The sequence below is a fragment of the Echinops telfairi genome, unplaced genomic scaffold, assembly GCF_000313985.2.
Source record: "Echinops telfairi isolate 266 unplaced genomic scaffold, ASM31398v2 ScPeMD7_11;HRSCAF=52, whole genome shotgun sequence".
Taxonomy (NCBI): Eukaryota; Metazoa; Chordata; class Mammalia; order Afrosoricida; family Tenrecidae; genus Echinops; species Echinops telfairi.
Window position 1 is genome coordinate 32599624 of NW_022103908.1, and position 20766 is coordinate 32620389.

Here is a 20766-nt window from a genome sequence, read left to right on the forward strand (position 1 = left end):
GTAAGTCAAGCACAAAAGGACAAGCACGACATGAGTCCGCTGAGGTAAGGTTTAAAAAAATGCGAAAGGAACATAGGGAAAAAGCTACTGCATACAGAATTTCCTGTGATGAGGACCAGGTAATATGGCATGGACCGGGCCAAATCCAGGGATACATATGGGAGGCAACTAAAAAGGAGGTGGGAAAGGAAAAAATAATAAAAAAGAAATGGGTAGCAGGGGCACTGGGCACTAACCCACCCAAGGGGAGGGTATTGTTTAGGGAAAGAGGGACCAGACTTCAACCCAGTGCTTCAAGATGTGAATTCAACATGCCTACATGGAGTAGGAAATCAGTGGAGAGGTCTGAGGGGCTAGCCCCAATCCCAACTGCATGGACACCTGCCCCTCCTCCCAGAATTTATTTCAGAGGACAGCACTAAAGCTATGGCTCAGGTAGAGGGACATGTCTGATCAAAGCACATGGGGAAAAAATGAAGGGGTGGGGGAGTGGAGCACATCCTGGCCCACCAAACCTTGAACAGACAATCCACAGAGAAGACCACATGGCTGGCCCCACTATGACACACAACATCCCTCATTGAACCATAGCCCTACTGGGGACTACACTGGAGACACAGTGTGGGAATTGCACCCTATCTGATCCCACCACACCAAGGCAAAACACTAAGCGTGTGCAACAGAACAGCAAGGGGAACAGAGCAAGAAGTCCGAAGGGAATACACAAAATAGACTTTGGGGTGAGGGCTGGGCACCCCAACAGACTCAAATGGAAAACACCCCTAAAGTCAAACCAACAGTCCTTGAACTAACTGCAAGCTTTTCTTTCTTGTTGTGTTTTGTTTGTTTGTTTTGTCATTGGTTTGTTATTGTTGTTTTGTTTTATTTTCTTGCTTGGTTTTGCTCTATCTTGTTTTTGTGCATGTTGTTGTCTCTGCAGGTCTGTCTAAATAAGAGAGGCTGGATGAACAATCTTGATTAGAAAACAACGGGACAGACAGTTCCAGGGGGACATGGGAGAAGGGGAGGTGGGGGGAAAGGTAGTGGTGTTAACAAATTCAGGCACAAGGGAACAACAAGTGATCCAAATTGATGGTGAGGAGGGTGTAGGAAGCTTGGTAGGTCGTAATCAAGGGTAATGTAACAAAGAGGAATTGCTGAAGCCCAGGTGGGGACTGAGCATGATAGTGGGACAGGAGGAAAGTCAAAGGAAATAGAGGAAAGAGCTGAGAGCCAAAGGGCATTTATAGAGGTCTAGATAAAAGCATGTACATATGCAAATATATTTATATATGAGGGAGGGGAAAGAGATCTATGTGCATATATTTATAGGGTTAGTATTAAGGTAGCAGAAGGACATTGGGCCTCCACTCAAGTACTCCCTCAATGCAAGAATACTTTCTTCTATTAAATTGGCATTCTATGATGCTCACCTTCCTGACACAACCGCTGAAGATAAAGCGGGTGTATAAGCAAATGTGGTGAAGAAAGCTGATGGTGCCTGGCTATCAAATATATAGCATCTGGGGTCTTAAATGCTTGAAGGTAAACAATCAGCCTTCTAGCTCAGAAGCAACAAAGCCCACGTGGAAGAAGCACAGCAGTCTGTGTGATCACGAGGTCTCGAAGGGATCAGGTATCAGGTATCATCAGAACAAAAAATCTTATCATACTGAATGAGGGGGGTATTGTGGAGTGGAGACTCAAAGCCTATTTATAGGCTACTGGACATCACTTACAGAAGGGTCTCTGGAAGGAGATGAGCCAGTCAGGGTGCGATGTAGCAATGATAAAAAAATACAAGTTTCCTCTAGCTCCTAAATGCTTCCTTCCCCCCCTACTATCATGATCCCAATTCTATATTGCAAGTCTGGCTAGACCAGAGGATGTACATTGGTACAGATAGGAACTAGAAATGCAGGGAATCCAGGGTGGATGATCCCTTCAAGACTAGTGGTGTGAGTGGTGACACTGGGAGGGTGGGTGGGTTGGAAAGGGGGAACCAATGACAAGGGTCTACATGTGACCTCCTCCCTGGGGGATGGACAACAGAAAAGGCGTGAAGAGAGACGTCCAACAGCGCAAGATATGACAAAATAATAATTTATAAATTATCAAGGATTCATGAAAGAGGGGGGAGTGGGGAGGGAGGGGAAAAATGAGGAGCTGATGCCAGGAGCTTAGATGGAGAGCAAATGTTTTGAGAATGATGAGGGCAACGAATATACAAATGTGCTTTACACAATTGATGTATGTATGGATTGATGCCAGGAGCTTAGATGGAGAGCAAATGTTTTGAGAATGATGAGGGCAACGAATATACAAATGTGCTTTACACAATTGATGTATGGATGGATTGTGATTCGCCTCTAATAAAACGATTTAAAAAAATAGTAACATTTTGAACAAATTCAACATCATACTACCTGAATTCACCATTTGGAAATATGCTATCTTTTCTGGACTTTCTCTAGTAAATGCAGGCAATTTTTCAAGAGGCTCTCGTGTATCTTAGGGGTTGGAGTGTGAGGAGCAGACAACACTGTCTACACCATTTTCCTGAATTTTGAGACTTTTTCTAGACTAGATGAGTAGTCTAAAGTTTCCAGTGTTCTAAACCATGATGCTTTACACTAAAGAAAAGGACTTTGGGAACTAAAGGAAACCATAAAGACAAATAACACCTCTGGTAAGCTTTCAAACAGCAAGAACAAAGGAGATTGACTCATCAAGATTAGTCATTTTGCCTACTAAACATAAATGTGGGTGGTAAAATTTTATTTTAGAGTGAATCACAAAGTTTTATATATTTTCCCCAGTAACCCATTTCTACTCCCACAACATTTTTTTCTTTTAAAAATGCAGAGCTCTGTTAGTAGGTGGGAAACTGTACACAGCAAAGATGGTTACGCTTTATGAGTCATCTCGGTTCAAGAGGCTGGTTTCATTGCTTATAAAAAACATGGCCTAATCCTGGGTATCCATAATCATTCAGCAGGAAGCACAATTCAGTGTCAACTCTGCACCACATCCAAGCAATAGAAACGTTCTTGAGAAGCTACATGGTGATCCATGATTCATAGGGTGCTTCATAATAACATAAGACACTTGTTTCTGGGTGTGATTGCCCTCAAATACATGGAAGGGCTTGCCATGGGTTAGTTATCAGGCCTATTCAAAATCTAACATTCTGTCATTTACCTGAGCACTCAAGACAATGAACAATGGACATTAGTTCTTGATTCTTATTAAAAGTATTAATAAAAACAAAAGTTTCTCACTAAGATAAATAATCATCTCCTAATTAATTTTCTTACAATAGAAAGTTATATACTTCATTTCCAAAATATTTAAGGGTGGAAGAGTCAAAAGAATCACAAGTGGCAAATATTATCTGATGCCATTGATATAATAATAATAATCAAGATATAGACTCTCTTCCAAACAGGAACAGATTGTGCATATATTTCCAAGACATGGAAGGGTAAAGGGGGTGGGGAACTGGGCTGCACTATTTGGGTGAGATGGCGCCTTCTTTCCCCAGGCTGAGAGCCAGGCAACCATTGGGTAGAGGTGGACTTCTGCAGGGTTTGCTTAGTGCTTTGAAAGTGATGTTGACAGTTTGAAATGTAAACTCCCATATAATTTACAATGAACAAAAAAATTTTTTAAGGGAGAAGGGATTAGTATAGTGACACAAATAAACCTACAGTATTTTTATTAGAAAATTGTTTTGCTTTATATTTTTGTATTGACCAGATGATTTTGTTTTCACTTTCCATTTTTAAATTTATGAATATATTCACTGCCAAGATTATTTTGACATACTTTACCGCTATACCACTTTGATGTGTTACATTTTAAAAATGAAATATTTAATTGCAAAAGCAAATAGAGAGAAGGAGATGGAAGGAATAGATGGAATCACGGTGCCCAAAAGAATTGGTCAACCTTCCCCTATTTCAGGAGGTAGCATATGACCAAGAAAATGTTGACCAAAAACAAGGCTCCAAGAGCCAATTGAGATGTTTCAACAAGTGGATCACACACTGGAAGCACTCACTTATCAATGCCAATAAATTTGGAAAATTGCTAGCTGGCAAATCACCTGGAAGAGGTTCATTTTTGTACTCCATTCCACAGAAAGGGGACCAAACAGAATGTGAGGACTTGGGGAAAATATCATTAATATCATATGCAAGGAAAATTTCATTCATTCAATGGTTGCAGCAGTACCTTGACAAAGAGTCACCTGCAACTCAAACCAAAAGGACATAGAATTCAGAATATCATAGCTGACGTCGGATGGATTGGGTGGAAAACAGAGTTTCAGAAGGGTCTTGCCCTGTGCTGATGATGAGACACTGTGGCTAGTGTCAGAACATATAGGGATTCGGGAACACTTCTTTTGCTTATATAGAACCTGTCCCTGGGGCAAGAGGCAGTCCTTTGACTACAACAAGAAAATAGTGCAGGGTTCAAATTTAGGAACGGTGTGCATCAGGGTTATATCCCTTTACACTACTTATTCAATCGGTGTGCTGATCAAATCATCAGTGAAACTAGACTTTATAAGGAAGAATGTGACAGGAGAATGTGTGGAAGGTACATGAACCATCTATGATATGCAGGTGACACAACCTTACTTGCTGAACGTGGAAAGAACTTGAAGCACTTGCTAATGAAGATCAAGGCCAGCAGCTTTCAGTATGGGCTGTCTCCTTCCTACTTAATGTTCTTGACTTCATAATATGCACACAATGGCTACATGGAATTCCCATACAAAATGCACGATCAAAGGATTTCTGAAGGGGGCTGATTGTAATGCCAGTGAGAAATGCTCAAGGTAGAGTTGCTCATCAGAACTCGTTACAAAATTCTTCCGGGTCTGCTAATAAATGTTCAAATCTGGAAGACATTAGGTTCTAGCTCTGTGGGTCAGCCGTCCAGTTCCCTGAATTAAATGTCCAGAGGTACCCACATTTCAGAACACCTCAGTTTGCAGTCACTCAACTCCACTTCTGTTTGTTAGCAAGTCTAGCTCACCCAATTAAGTACCAAGAGGCACCCCCAACCTGCAAGCTAGGCTACTGAACAAAAGCACTGAGCTTTACTTGCTCCTTGGGCTGGGAAGTCCACCAATCTACTCTAAACTCTCTATCCTGATTCTGTTGCTGCTCCTCAGATGCTATGATTAACTATTAGCTCCAGAAGGTTCATTGTGAAGAGAGCTCAGATCCAGAAACTTGCTCCACTCCTCAATTTTTCTGGTAATAAGATCCATCCTCCTGCTTCTCAGAAGCCTCATTTTATATGTAGCAGGATGGCATTCCAGGGAGTTCCCTCACAAGTGAATCTTATCAGTATCTTTCCCCACCTTTTAGGAGACCATGCAGGAAAGGGTGATTTGGTGGAAGTTAGAGACATTGGCAAAAAGAGCCACATTAAATAGTCATTGCTCCTGCAGAGTGCATCACAGTGTACAGAAAACAAAAATCCTCACAACTAAACCAATACACAACATAATGATAAGAGGAGAAAGGATCAAAGTTGTCAAGGACTTCATCTTGCTTGGACCCACAATCATTGCTCACAGCAGCATTAGAAAAGAAATCAGATAGCAAATTTCAATGTGAAAATCTGCTGAACAAGATTTATTTAAAGTGCTGAAGATGTCCCTTTGAGAACTAAGGTACACCTGACCCAAATGCATGGTATTTTTGATCATCACCTCTTATGCATGTGAAAGTTTGACAGTCAAAAGAGGAAGACCAAAATTAATCAATGCATTAGAGTGATGGTGCTGTCAGAGAGTTAGGAAACTACCGCAAACCCTAGAGGTACAAACAAATCTGAGTTGGGGAAAGTGTAGCCCGTGTTCCTTAAAGGCAAGGATGGAGAGACTCGTCTCAAGTACTTTCAGCAGGTTATCAGGAAAGTTCTCAGAGAAAACCATTATACTGCATTAAGGAGAAGAGCAGAAACAATGAGAAAGACCCTCAAAGAGATGGATTAGACCTAGGTATGAAACATAACATAAAAACAATTTTAAATATACTCCAGAACCCAACATTTCCTTCTGTGGTAAGTAGACTCATTGTGGGTCAGAACCAACTTCAGACATAGCAAATAACAGCATATTTAAAGACAACCCTCATCAAATAGCAAGCTACCTGATGATGTCAAATATCTGTGAGACATTAAGTTTCTATCTATGACACTGAGATCTCAGTTATCTGGCAATGGATGTAAAATTACTCATCCTGTATGAATGTATTTTAGAGTTAATGTAGGTTCAGCAACTACAAAGGTAATTTCTTGCTAGAAATATGCCTATATTCAAAGATAGGTTTAGAAGCTTGATATTAACTAATTATTCTATTAAAATGTAGATAAAGCTTGGAGATAAAGTAAGAAGGTGGGCAGCAAATCTTTCTAGTTATCATGTAGTTTGGGCCATTTAAATATTATTTAGATTCTAAGTGAATCTATAATCAATCAGATCAGTATCATTCACAGATTTCACGTATGTGTGGTTTGCCTACTGAATAAAGCTTATTTATAACACTGACATTGATATCCATGGTGTTGCCACGGTCATTCGCAGTCAGGCGAGGCATCAAGAATTTAGAATCATGCGACATGAATGTTCTTAGCTAAGGTGGAACAAGATGGTGCTCTGCCTTCTGGTTTCAGTTCTAATCTGTAAGTGCAGCTATTTTTTTTTGAAGTTTTTTTTAACATGTTTTTGTACTTGGGTCAGTGAGTTTGAATTTAAAAAGTTTCTTTTCATAAAGCTAACGTGCTGCTTAGTGTTTTTCAGCAGAGATGTTCATGTACAAAATTTCCCTAGGATCACTGATTCAGTATCGTCTAATCCTAAAGTCACTGTAAGGAGCCTCAATGTTGTCAAAAGCGACTCTCTAGAATATAACTATAGTGAATAATAAGAAATAACTCTACTTAGTTTGACTCACTGTTTACTTTCGATTAAGGGTCCCAAACAAAGTGATGTTATTTGTTAGAACATAGACTCTTGTCCAAAAGAAATACAAATAATCTCTTCCCTGTATAGCAAATAATGCCATAGACTTGGTTTAATAAGATTCAGATGTAAGCCCAAAAATTAATAGCCTTTCTTCTTAAATTGTACATGTGTGCACAAACTCTTTTATACAGCCTCTCAAATGCTGTTTGAACTGGCTTTAATGTTGCACTTATTTACTAATATATTAGCTGACTGAAATTTTTCACCCATGTTCATTTATATTTGTATGAGCCATGCTACTATTCTTTTGAAAAATAGACATTAACAATTCATTCATCACATGGCCTTGATCTAACATGTTCAGTCTCTCGGGTGTGGACTGCTTGCAGCAATGAAAAGTCAATTTCAGTCCAAGAAATACAAACCAATCAAGCAGCTAACTAGAGGTTAAAGAGATACATGCACTGGCAGAGGGTTGGTCAAATTGCCAACAAACCACCTCAGAGGGAGTCTGACCCTCAGAGCAGGGAAAACACAAGAAAGCTCTCACCAGGAGGTGACATCAGGCTGGTATTTAAAGACCATAACGACCACAAAGAACACTCACTTGAGGTTAAGTAGAAATCAGCATATAAAGCAAAGGTCATTGGTAACAAAATCTCCCTTGAAGAAATTCATATAACTATCCAAAAAGGGTGGTAGGCATCTTGGTGTAATACTGTGTATGGCACTAAAGATGTATACCTGTCCAATGCATATAGTGATGGGAAGTAAAATTACTCAAATAAAAGGGGATTTACAAATTAATAGAAAAATTTCATTATCCTAATTCCATTTTTCCCATGAACTTTTTAGTGTCTTGGTTCAAGTAAAGGTCCAAATCAAATGCGCTAGAGGGATATCACCTACAAAATGCAAAGTTTTTCATCGAAACTTGTTTTTTGGCCTTTTTCCCCTTCCAAGTGATCCACAATCTCTCCAATGCTTGCCAATCCTACACTCCTTGTGATTTTACTTAGGAGTTTCCTTATGATTTATAGGGCTGAGCATATTTTTATATGCTATTCTAATAGGTATAAATTTCTTTGATTAAATAGTTACTGCATACTTTTTGTCCTTTTCTCATAGTGTTATGTCTGTCTTAGGCATTTATAAGAATTCTTCATGAACTATGAATTCAAGCCATATGTTAGTATATTGATGCTCTCAGGAAAGCAAACCCATGGAATCATAAATGTATATGCACTCGAGGTGCCAAAATGTGTGCTCAGTAATACATATCTGTCGATTAAATCTCCCTTTCTCCATTCTCTTCTGGAATGCATTTTAAATTTGTGGTTATGTTAAAAAGGCAGTCCTTGCAAGATGCTGTTCAATTTCTTCTAACCTCAATTTTGCATTTGAACACCTACACTTTGTTTATGTTATTCCTTTGCAGAGATCTTTGACTGCCTTTAAGACACTATTTTCCTCTGCATGGAAGGTTTTCATTTGGAATTTGGAGTTCCATAGTTTGAGTACAATTTGGTATGCATTTCATACACAACAGTCCTTGTGTTTAAAAATGTAATGACAACAATATTTAACTTCTAAACTAGTGCACAACTTTTGCTTATTTACCATTTTGATCAGCTTTTGCTTTTTTCTTTATGACTTTAAATCTTCATGCGTGGTTTCTGTCATTTTTAACATGGTGTTTACCAAATTACCAATCATTTGACATTTCTGGAGGTAAATTATTTCTGTTTGTAATTTTCACCAATTCTTATTTAATGTATACTGCTACCTATTTATTTGAGAATTTGGATTCTGAGACTAACATCTCTGATTGAATATATTTTGTGGCCTGCGTTGATGTCTTGTAGAATTTTTGATTTTCACTTACTGCAATATGTGTTTGTTTTAAATCAGTGTCCACTCATACCTAATTTGACTAAGGACACTTCTTATATTTTATATTTTCCTTGACCAGTTTTCAAAGTTCTACACTCTAATAGTAACTGAACAAAATAAGTTTAAAAATCTTGTTTCAAAGTAAATACTTTTAAAGTTGCAATATGTCACTCTATAGAGACAGTAATTGGATTAATAACTCCAGGGATAAATGCACAGGAGATTGGGGAGAGATGAAAAGCTAGCAACAATGAATACAACAAAGAAGAAAATCTTCTGAAATGGATGTCTGCACAACTTTTGTTACTATGAGTAAACTATTGAATTATAGTATATGAGAACTATATATCAATAAAACTATTAAAAGAAATAAATGGAATTTTTAAAACTGTGAGGGAAAAATAAAAAGTGAGAATTTAAAAATTGAAAGGGAGATTAAAGTATGAGTGGCACCCCCATCAGTAGCAAGGGGTCAATCCACAGTAGCAGGTCTTTTACTTAGATTACATCATTTAGTAAAGACTGAGGAAAAATGAATGCATTTGAACCAGGGTGTCGGCAAAGCATCTTTAAAGATCTTGGACTGCAAAGAATGAACAAAGCTGTCTTGGTGACAATATAGTGAGAATGCTCTTCAGAGGCAAGGACAGCTAAACTTAATCTCACGCACTCTGCTCTGGATATATTATGACAAGAGACCAGTCCCTGAAGAAGGACATCATGCTTGGGAGATTGGAGGGGCAGCAGAGAAGAAGAAGGCCTTCAACAAGAGAAATTGACACGGTGCCTGCAAAATGGGCTCAGCCATCAAAGTAATTGTGTGGGTGGCGCAGAAACAGGCAGCATTTTGTTTTGCGGCACCACGGTGGTTATGAGTGAGAACCCGTTTGAAGACACCTAATAACAGCAGCAGCAAAAATGAAAATGACATAGTCAAGGATCCCTGGTGGCTCCACAAGGTCAACAGTTTGAAACTCCCAACCACTCAAAAGAAATAGGAGGTTTTTTTCCTCCACCAAAGAATTTAGTCGTGAAAACCCACCAGGGCACTTCTACCCTGTGCTCTAGGGTCTGTGTGAGGCTTAATAAACATGATGGCAATGAGATTGGTTTTTGCATAGTCTAATCACATGTCTCACAAATAAGGGAAACTGCAATTGAGAATGATTCAAGCAACTCTGGATGTATAGTCATGAATTTATGACAAACTCCATACTCTGAGCTGCAGTATGTTGTAGTTGCCAATAATCTTAGTGGAACAAGTTTTGACCAGTTTTGTTTTCCTAAAACTAAACCTTTCTGTTTATATATTACAGTGTATAAATGTGATAAGCACTTATATCCAATAAATCACTTTTCCCGTAGTTTCCCTTATGTCATAATACATGTTACTCACAGCAAAATTAGCTGGGATAATGGTCTCTCTGATTAGTGGGCAATGTGGCAAATTTTGTAATGGAAAGATAAAAGCACTGTTATCTATACTTTCTCAAATTTTCTTTAAGATATTCTGGTCCAGGGCTCAATTTAGGGTACATTTCCCTCCTCTGACAATAAACTTAAATGCAGGAAAAGAGATCACTCTGTTCTTTGTATTGTACCTTCTTCTGCAAGGGCCCCATCCAGAATGCAGTTTCATCTTGGATCCTGTCAATACTCTGCCTTTTGAGGCACTGTTTTCATTCTTATTTTACCGTGAGCTCCTGCATTAGAATTTCTAGTTTCATTCTTCGCTGTTCATCATCATTTTCCAACACACTGATCACTTGTCAAGGAGGTGATGCCTGGCTTCTGTTTGGTTTGCAGATAAGGGAGATGTGGGTTGGCAAATCTTCAGAACATCCCTGGTTCCCTGTTGCGAAGCAGATTTTTCGTCTTGGGAGGTTTCTTACGGTCAGTGAAGTATAACTTTCGGACTTGAGGGAAAAGGCTTAAGACGGCTTAGCCAAAAGACACACAAGATTTCATGCACATCAAAGAACTCTTTAAAAGCAATATGTTGATGAATCAAATGCAATGAATCATAAAGTTTTCTTCAATCTCATTTGAAATGCATGTGGAGGTAATAGGGCTCGAGTAAAGTGGTTAGAAATATGCACTCAGGTTTCTGATAGTTTCACATGAAAATACATTGCAAAAATATACTGCACTAAATCACTCAAATTCTCCAAGAAATGCTTCTTATCCAAATTACCCACATTCACTGTTGTTTCAGGGTGTCTGTAGGTTATTCATGAGCTCAGATATGCTTATTGAATTAATAGCTTCCATCTTTGAACCTAGATGCCTTTTTAATAAATGTGTTCAAGAAATTCAGCAAATCATTTAACATAGCCTCTTCATAGTTCCTGAAGAACTGCCCAGGCTGCCTACTTTGCAGCACCTGCTCCAAATTAATTTGACTTATAAAAAAAAACTATATAAATATTTGCTCTTTTGGGGTCTACTTTATCTCAATTATGCTTGTAGGCCACTGTCATCTAGTTGATTGCACCCCATGCTGTTGTTGCTAGGTGCCATCACATCGGCTCAGACCCTTAGCAACCCTATGCACAGCAGAAAGAAGCACTGAATGGTCCTGCGCCATCCTCACAATTGTTCCTATGCCTGAGCCTATGATGAGCATGTTCTTCCTGTTTGTTTTTCTAATTCTAGGTCTTTGCACATTTCATTATAATACTTGTCTTATTGAGCCGCCCTTTGAAAGTTTATATTCGCTTTCTTGACTCCATCCTTTATTCCATTTGCTTTAGCTATTATATAACTAAGAGCGAGTTTCAGAGTTTCTTCTGATATCCCCTTTGATTTTTTCTGTCATTCCTGTCTTATGAATGATCTTTTGCTTTCTTCATGAATGATGGTCTTGATGTCCTCCCATAGCTCATCAGGTCTCTGTCATTAGTGTTCGATGCCTCAACTCTGTTCTTGATATGGTCTCACAATTCTGGTGGGACAGACTTGAGGTGGTACTTTGACTCCTAGGACTTGTTTTAATTTTCATTTGCTTTATCCTAAATTTATATATGAACAATTGATGGTCTGTTCCACAGTAAGTCCATGGTCTGGCTTTCACTGCTGATATTGAGCTTCTCCATCATGTCCTCCCATAGATATAGTCAATTTGATTTTTGTGCATTCCATCTGATGAAGTCCATGTGTACAATCGCCTTTTGTGTTGTTGAAAAAACTATTTGCTCTGAACAAGTCCTTGGCTTTTCAAACTTCTGTCTCCAGATCCATTTCTATGATCAAGTCCATATTTTTCAAGTAGTGTTCCTTCCTCTTTGTTTCCAACTTTTGCATTCCAATCAATAATAATGATCTATGAATCTTGATTGCATGTTTGACCAATTTCTAACTGAAGTCGTTGGTAGAATTTTTCGATTTCTTCAACACTAGCTTTTGCAGTGGGTGCATAAAGTTGAATAATAGTTGCATTGATTGGATTTCCTTGAAGGCAGATAGATATAATCTCTGTACTTCATGACAAAGTCAGCAAGATATTTTTCGACAATGAGTGTCAGGTCATTCTGCTTGATTGTGTTATCCCTCTTGATTGTGTTAGCCTATGATTTTCTGATACAAATGGCCCATACCAGTCTATTTCAGGTCACTGACCCCTGGAATATTGAACTTCATGTGTTCTATTTTACTTTTGACCACTTCCAATTTCCCTAAATTCACACATTCCAAGTTCCAATCATTACAAGATTCTTGCTGCTGTTTCTCTTTACCTTGAGTCATACCTCATCAGCAAGTGAAGAACCCGAAGACTCCACTCCTCCTCTAGACTCCACGGTAGACACCCTCCAAGAAATCTTCTTCTCTCTAGTCACAGTTTGGCCTCAGCCCTGAGGGGTTCATCTGTCAGTAGGATCTCCAACAATGTTTTATTTCCTTTGCTTAGACTTCCAGTATCAGAAAACGCCTCCAAACTACATACATGATTTTCAGTCGCTGCTTCTTCTGAAGAGGGAAGCCAAGTCCTTCATTGTTTGTGCTTAGTCTGGAAGCTCTGCTGAAGCCTGTTCACTCTGGGTGACCCGGCTGCAATTTTAAATACTAATGACATAGCTACCAGCATCATAGCAACATACAAGCCACCACAGTGTGACAAAGTGACGAAGAAGAAGTTGATTGCCTCCCATGGTGACCCTGTAAGACCCTGAAAGAATTCCCCCTTTGGGTTTGTGAGACTTTAAGGAGCAAACAGCCTCATTTTTCTCCTGCAAAGCACTTTGGCAGTTTCCAACTGCTTATTTTGCTGTTGCCTGCCCAAAATGTAACTCATGATGGCATCAACACAAAGGGACACTTCTACTTTGACCTTTAGGGTCACTACAAGTTTGAATCAATTCAACAACAATGTGATTGGTTTGATAGTTGTAGGCAAGTGTTTTTTGTTTGTTTCGAGCTTTTGCCTAGAACAGCCAAGCCTATTAGCTACATCTTTACTTCAGGTTCCCGTTGAGGTAGGAATGGTAGGCATTTTCCACTTTCTCAACTACTCTTCAGTGGTTCTCAGCAGAATGGAGACACTTTTAATAGCTCTTTGATGTAGTTGTGCTTATGCCTTTTAAACTTACTTTTTCAGTGGCCTACAATCTTATGCGTTTTGATCAACATTATAAAAGAATTCAATATCTTTCCCGCATATGTGTTCTGAATAAGAATTTCCCCACATTAAAATATTTTAGTGGCAGCTATTATCATATTTTATTTTCTCATCACTGTCTCATAAATCTAGAGATATATATGGGCTTTCCATATATTTTTGTTTCTGTTTTTGTTTTTTCTTCTTAGTATGTGGGTTTACTTTAATTTCTTGTGTTTTGATTAGAAAAGGTACATTAAGTATTGCCTGTGCAATTTCGGTTTCATGTGCTTTCTAACTATTTCTCTTTAGCCCCATCTGGTATCCACAAATAAAAGACTTTATGCTAGTTAGCAACATAACTTTTCAGAAACCAAAGAAATTCAAAAAAGTTTGAGTTGTTTTATTCTCTTTGAGTTTTTTAATTTTACTATCTTTATTATTGATCTTCTGTTATGTGCTTTGACTGTCTCCTAAAGTATCAAGCACAATCAATTAGTCAAGTTTACAAACCTAAAATAAAAGAATTTAACATGCTAATAACAGAGTTTTGTAAGACTTTTTTAGCACGGATGAAGCTCTTCTTAGAAAAATTTCTAAAATATTATATAGAAAAGATAATAGATATGCAATATTAAAATAGAGCATGTACAATAAAGACATGATGAATTGAGTGTTACTTTTCAAATTTTGGTTAGGTCAAGATAATCTACATATTCTGGACCTTTACCACAACTTCAGTTGACATTTCTGTATATATAGACTTACTGGGTTCAATTTGAGAGAATTTATAAATAACTACTTGATAATTTATAAATACCGACTTTGCAAAGTATGTGCATTGTGCTCATGAGGAACGTTTACACTGATCAAGAGGCAATTGTGCGAACAGAACAAGAGACTACTGTACGGTTTAAAATCAGGAAAGGTGTGCATCAGGGTTATATCCCCTCACCACATTTACTCATTCTGTATGCTCAGAAAATCATCCAAAAGGCTAAATTACATGAAGAATAATGTGGCATGAAGATTGAAGGAAGACTTCTTAACAACTTGTGCTATTCAGATGGCACAACCTTGTGATCTGAAAGTGAGGCGGACTGAAGCACTTGCCAATGAAGATCAAGGTTACAGCCTTCAGTGCTATACAAATCAATGTCAAGAAAATCCTCACAACTGCACCAATAGGTAAAACCATGATACACGGAGAAAAGAGCAACCTTGTCATGGGTTTTGTCTTGCCTGGATTCACAATCAGTGCTCAAGGAAGCAGCATTTAAGAGATCAAAAGATGCATTGCACTAGGTAAACACGACCTCTTTAGAGCTTTGAACAGGAAGGATATTGTTTTGGGGACTAAAAGGTGCCTGATCCAAGCTGTGGTATTTTCATTTGCCTCATATTCATGTGAAAGTTGAATAGTGAATTAAAAAGACTAAAGAAGAATTGACAAGTGTGTTAGGCAGGGTTCTCTGGAGAAACAAAACCAGGATACTTATGATTATATATATACAGCTCACTTCCGTGGGACAGAGAATATACTGAAGGTCCTTCTACCTCACGCAGGCACTGGCTCAAGGCCAAAGAAGCGGGCAGTGGGAAGAAGAAGTGGTGAGGTGTAGCAGAGGCCAGTAGCTTGGCATGGCACCTGCCTGCAGGCTACAGATGAGGCTGTGTAAACCCCGCCCCCATGTTCCTTGGGATCCAAGCCTAAGTCTCACAATAAATTTGAATTGTGGCCCTTGAGGAGAATAATGAAAATGCCGTGGACTGCTAAAAGACAAACCATTCTGTCTTGGAAGAAGTACAGCCAGAGTGCGCCTTAGGCACAAGGACGGTGAGACTCTACATAGTTTGCACATGTTGTGAGCAGAGACCAGTCCCTGGACAAGGCTGTCAGATGGCGTATTGGCTATGCACTTAGCGGTGATTCTCATGGTCTGAAATTTGATACCACCAACAGCCCTGCAGAAGAAAGGCTGGGATATGTACTCCCATAAGCAGTTAAAGTCGTGGAAATCCGAGGGGGAGCACTGGGAGTGAGCAATGAAGAGAGATCAGGGAGTTCGAAGTTTGGTTTAAAGGTGGGGGGAGGGCTGCAATGAAAACTATGAAGGCCCTCTGGGCATTGGATTGATCCCCTGGCTGCCACAATGGGCTCAAGGAGAGGCAACATCATGCGAATGCTGCAGGGCTGGGCCGTGTCTGGTTTGCTCATGCAGAAGGTCATTATGGATCAGAACCTACTGGAGAGCATCTAACAGCATCAACAACTCAAAAATTCGCTTTTATAATATTCCCAAATCTATGAAATTTTATTTCTTTGTGAACTCAGTATATAAATGATTACCATATGTTCAAGTAACTAATCTTTTTAAATATATTGCAGCCAATAGTCAAATCTGACTTCCCCCCAATTCTCTTTTTGTAATGATTTCACAACTTTGCCACATGTGCATTATGAGAAATTAACATTCCAACCAAATTAACGAGTTGTTTATGTTTTTCTATTTGCGATATCACTACAAAGGCAGTAGCATGAAGTTCATCTTCCCTGTCTTTCTAAAGTAAATTTTTAGAACAAAAATACAAAACACTGTTTTGTTCTAGGTCCCATGTTACCCTAAGTAAGAAGAAAAATAATGATGTGTAATTCCCAAAATTATCGTGATAATCAAATGAGAAAATATTCATGAAACACCTGTTCAAACAAGTGCTACTGAGGAAATCATCTTTTTAGATTTAGTGCCACGATGGGGACATTGGAAATGCTTATAACACATTCCATATTGACCAAATGCGAACGCCAGCTCTCAACTAGCAGTTTAAGATATTGTTGACCAAGCCTGAAATGAAGATGGGGCCTCCTCTCCCCAAATAATGCAACTTTTAACATACATAAAACAAGTAATTAATTTACCAGTAATTTGAGTTTGATCAGGAATAGCAATAATATTGCTGCTTACGTTTAGTTCATGGAAGAAAATTAGTAAAGCATTCTTCACTTGACTCATTTTCTCTTCCCAACATGCAGAGAGATCAGGTGTTGTACCAATTAAAAATCTCTACAACCGGGCTTCAGGTTTTGTAATTTATGGCATATAGTATGCAGACTGATAGTCTAACCTCCATATGTCTTTCTATATTTAGACAGATGACAGATGTATAGGCAGACATACATATTACTGAAAGAAAATCTTAACTCCCATAACTCTACAAAGCAGGAAGTAGAAATGCAGAATGAAGCAAATAGAATGATTTTAGCATCCTAGGAACTATGTTATCCTAAGGCAAAGTTTTGGAGGAAGATGCTCACCAGCAATATGTTTGGAATATTAATTTTTCATACACTGTATAGTTCCCAGTGTCAGATAGCTAAGTGATATACGGATTCGATATTTTCAGGCCAGTTCAACAGGAGCAGTAGCAGCATTCATCCTACATACCCAAAATGGCCATCAGAATTTGGAGCCCCAGCCTGTCCTTTAGATGTGGATCAAGTCATTATCATTGTTTTTTTAGCTATGCAGCAAGTGAATAGTGACTAAGATTAAGGGCAATCACACATGCAATGCTGTAAAACAGACAAGGCTTGCTCTAAACTAGACTTACTGGGCTGATCAACACTGGTGGAACCTCTGAGCCTGGGTTCCTTAGAAACTTTCCAAATCATTTTCCAACAAAACTGTGGTATATAATTCATATAGCCCAAGCACAATTTTTAATTCTAAATATGAATTTAGTTATCTCACAGATATATAGGCAGACATACATATTCCTTTAAAAATTTTAAAAAACATGGTTATTCTTACATTTTTCTTCTATGTTGAAGGCCACTAAAGAACAGACGTTGGATAAGTCTGCAAATATGTACTAAAATATGCATAGCAACTCAGAATGGTTTATCTAGTCTATAATTCTCTGGTAAAATCAAATAAAAAACATTCAAATATATGGTGTCAATTAAACACATGCCCTCTTTAGGGAGAAAGACAATAAAACCAAATGAGCAAGAAATAGCAAAGGGAAAAATCCATTAAAAAAATGCTGATAGTAAATATTAAAAACAAGGAATAGAATCATAAAATTATATCAGAATTTAGAGTTGATATTTTTTATGCTAAAGGTTGTAATTAAATAGGTGCTTATTAGATATGATAAATATGGGGAGCTGCATTCCAATATTTCTTGTAATAGCAAATCATACTTATTTAACACTTGTTAAATGGTATATACTAAGTATTTACTTCATTTGATGCTCACGGCAACTCTATGAGCTATGCAGTAGTATTTTTATACCCATTTCACAAGGGAACAAATCTTACAGAGGTCATGGAACTTACCCAAGGCTAGGCAGCTTTTTATACTATGCAGCCAGGAAACTTGGTTCTAGAGCCTGAAATTCAAATGACTAAGCTTTACAATAGTTGGAAAATATGCAATATTGATCATGTGAAAGTTACTTTCTGAAAAAATATCTCTTAATTGAGAAAATAAAGCATGAAGGTTAATTTTTGAGATTTGGCTCACAATTTATTTTACATTAGAAGAATATTTACAAGGGAGTCTGCTTTAATTTTTAATTTCTCTAATATGATACCTCTAGAACTTAAATATAATTAAGCAAATATAATGTTTGGGTAAAGTTTGATATTTATAAAGAGATTGTTATTCTTTCCATTTTGTTCAAACTATGAAAATTATACTCATTATCACTGGTTGTTGTCATGAAAGATTAATCAATTTAAAAAGACACATTATTCTTCCTCTTTTCTATATTAACTTCAGAGAGTTTAGTTCCTGGAATCAATATCCATGTTCTTCTCAAAGTTCCATGTTGAAATAGAGAAAACCCCTGGTTTGTGCAAACAATATTTTCCAAGTTACGAATTACATTATCCACAATTTATATTATAAAATAGACATCTATAAATGAAAGACATGGGCTAAGTTAAATGTTTTTGTTTGTTTCTTAGTTTTGCATTACTTAGAGATGAGTTGTCATTGAAAGCACTTATTTCTAACTACCGTGGAATTATATTTAGTGACTGAAATATTAACAGGAAAGGAAATTTGCAGCCCAATACTATTTAGTAAGGAAATAAATAATTATAATTTCATAGGAAAGTGATCAGTAGGTCTGTATGAGGTGGGGAGGTGCATTTAGTCTAAGCCTGAATATTTTTCACTACACTCTAATTTGTGACATTCTCTTCTTTAGAAAAGGTTAAATTTTTATGAATGCAAATGTTAGGTTCAACTCAGCCCGACCTGCCCATCAACAGCAATCAAATTTAAGTTCAATGAAAGTGTAATGTAATACAAACTCCGAGGAAAAGTTCCATAAGTTCATAAAGGAAAGAGGCAAGGGTTGAGAGAGAGAACTACAAATTTATGGATTAGGTTACCTTGAGCCAATCTACTTAACATTTCTGTAGTAGAAAATTAGAGAACGCTAAATGAAATAAAGGCCGCATCAAAGGGAAGTACATTTTTTTTATTGCACAGAAGATTCTGTAATTAACCTACGGGACTCTATGTGATTATAAATTGTGGCAGTAAATTACTGAGATTGATTCAAAATAAGACACGTGGAAAACAGCATCTGGGCCATTCCTGAGTGAAAAAGAAGGTGATGGGCAATACGCTGACCAATTGAGGTCAGAGATTCAATTTCTTCTCTCTCTCTCACTCTCTCTCTCTCTCTCTTTTTCTCTCTTTCTGTGTGTGTTATAATACTATACTCCTAGGATGTATGGGGATGAAATACTGTACAGAGAGGCAGTTATCAATTTTAATTTATTCACAAAAGAAATGACTACAGTTAAGAAAATTTCCAACAAAAAGAGCTTGTAATCCTACAGTACAATACTGAAAATGTACTCTTAGTCTTTGATTTTTTTCTTTCTTTCTAATGACTGGGAAAGGTGAGAATCTTTAAAATGTAAGAGGTTTCATTCAATACCCAATTGAAGTAACACCGAATGTGCAAAGATCCTTTTTCTAATATGTTCTCAGTGTGGTGATGATCCTTTGGTTTATTGGGCCATAGGAGCTGAACTGTAATGACAATTTTATATTTTCTTTCTAAATGTCCCTTGTTTGCTCTTGCTGTGGAGAATATGCACAGGCAAACGTGCACATGTTCAACGCCTTCTCCAGTGACACAGATTGCACTGCATTCTGGGACCATTGGAGCCAGTTCTTCTGAGTTGATCCTTCCCGGGGGACCCTGTTCCCCAAGGTTCCTATTTAATCTCTCAAGTTTCACTTGTCAATCTGGTTCCATAGGTAAAAATGTGGATTGTTTTACAAAGGTTTCTTTTATGTCTAAGAAAGCATCGCTGTCAAAGGAAGTATAGTTTTTATTAAAAGAAAAATAATTATATATAAAAACTAAATGGGTCTGTGTCTGACTACCTGCATTTGCCTGCTGATTTCTGGGTTGGAACTTAATTCTTTCAATGCATGCTGTTTAGCCCCTTCTATGAATCATAGTTTTTGCTGTGTGTCATAAGAGTGAAGATGAACTTTGATTCCCACCTTCAGGATACGCATAAATCCAGGATTGAAAGAGGGCCAGAAAATTATGACAGGGGAAATGAATGTTGTGATACAATGGAACCACTATGATTAGAGAGTTGTGCTCCATGCTTTCAGTCACTGGTCTTTCGGAAGTAGATTACCAGGCCTCTCTTTTGACCTGCAACTAGGGTGGGCCTGTCAGCAGCTGCAAACATTACCATTTGAACTAGAATAAATTCACTTCCAAGGAGAAGGAGAAAGACTGGGCTCTCTGCTCCCTTAAAGAGTTACAGCCTCAGAAACTCACAGGGGTGGTTCTCTCCTGTCCTACAGGTCACTGCGAGTCAGTATTGACTTCATGGCCCTATGCGAGTGAGTTCTCTCCAGAGTGGAGCTCATGCAAACAGGTACAGGCACATTATTGGGTGCTGGGTAAAGTGAAATTTCTTAATACATCTCTCCTATCCAGATGTCTGTCACTCCCACCGATGATTGGTTGAAGCCTGGCAAGTAGGGTGTATGTGCAACACTAATAGCAGGAATTGGTCAGTTTTAGTTACCACCTCCCTGCTCCCCCTAAAGCGCCCGGCCACCCCCCAACCCCACGCCCCCAGACACACACACACACTAAGGAGCCAGGGAGATTGAAAAATCTTAGGACCATGGGAAGAACAGGCAGCGGTGTATTCTGTTCAGGATCTGTCTGCTATCTGCAGTGCTGGAGGTCCAGACCAGAAGCACCAGAAGATGAGGCAAGGAGACCTGG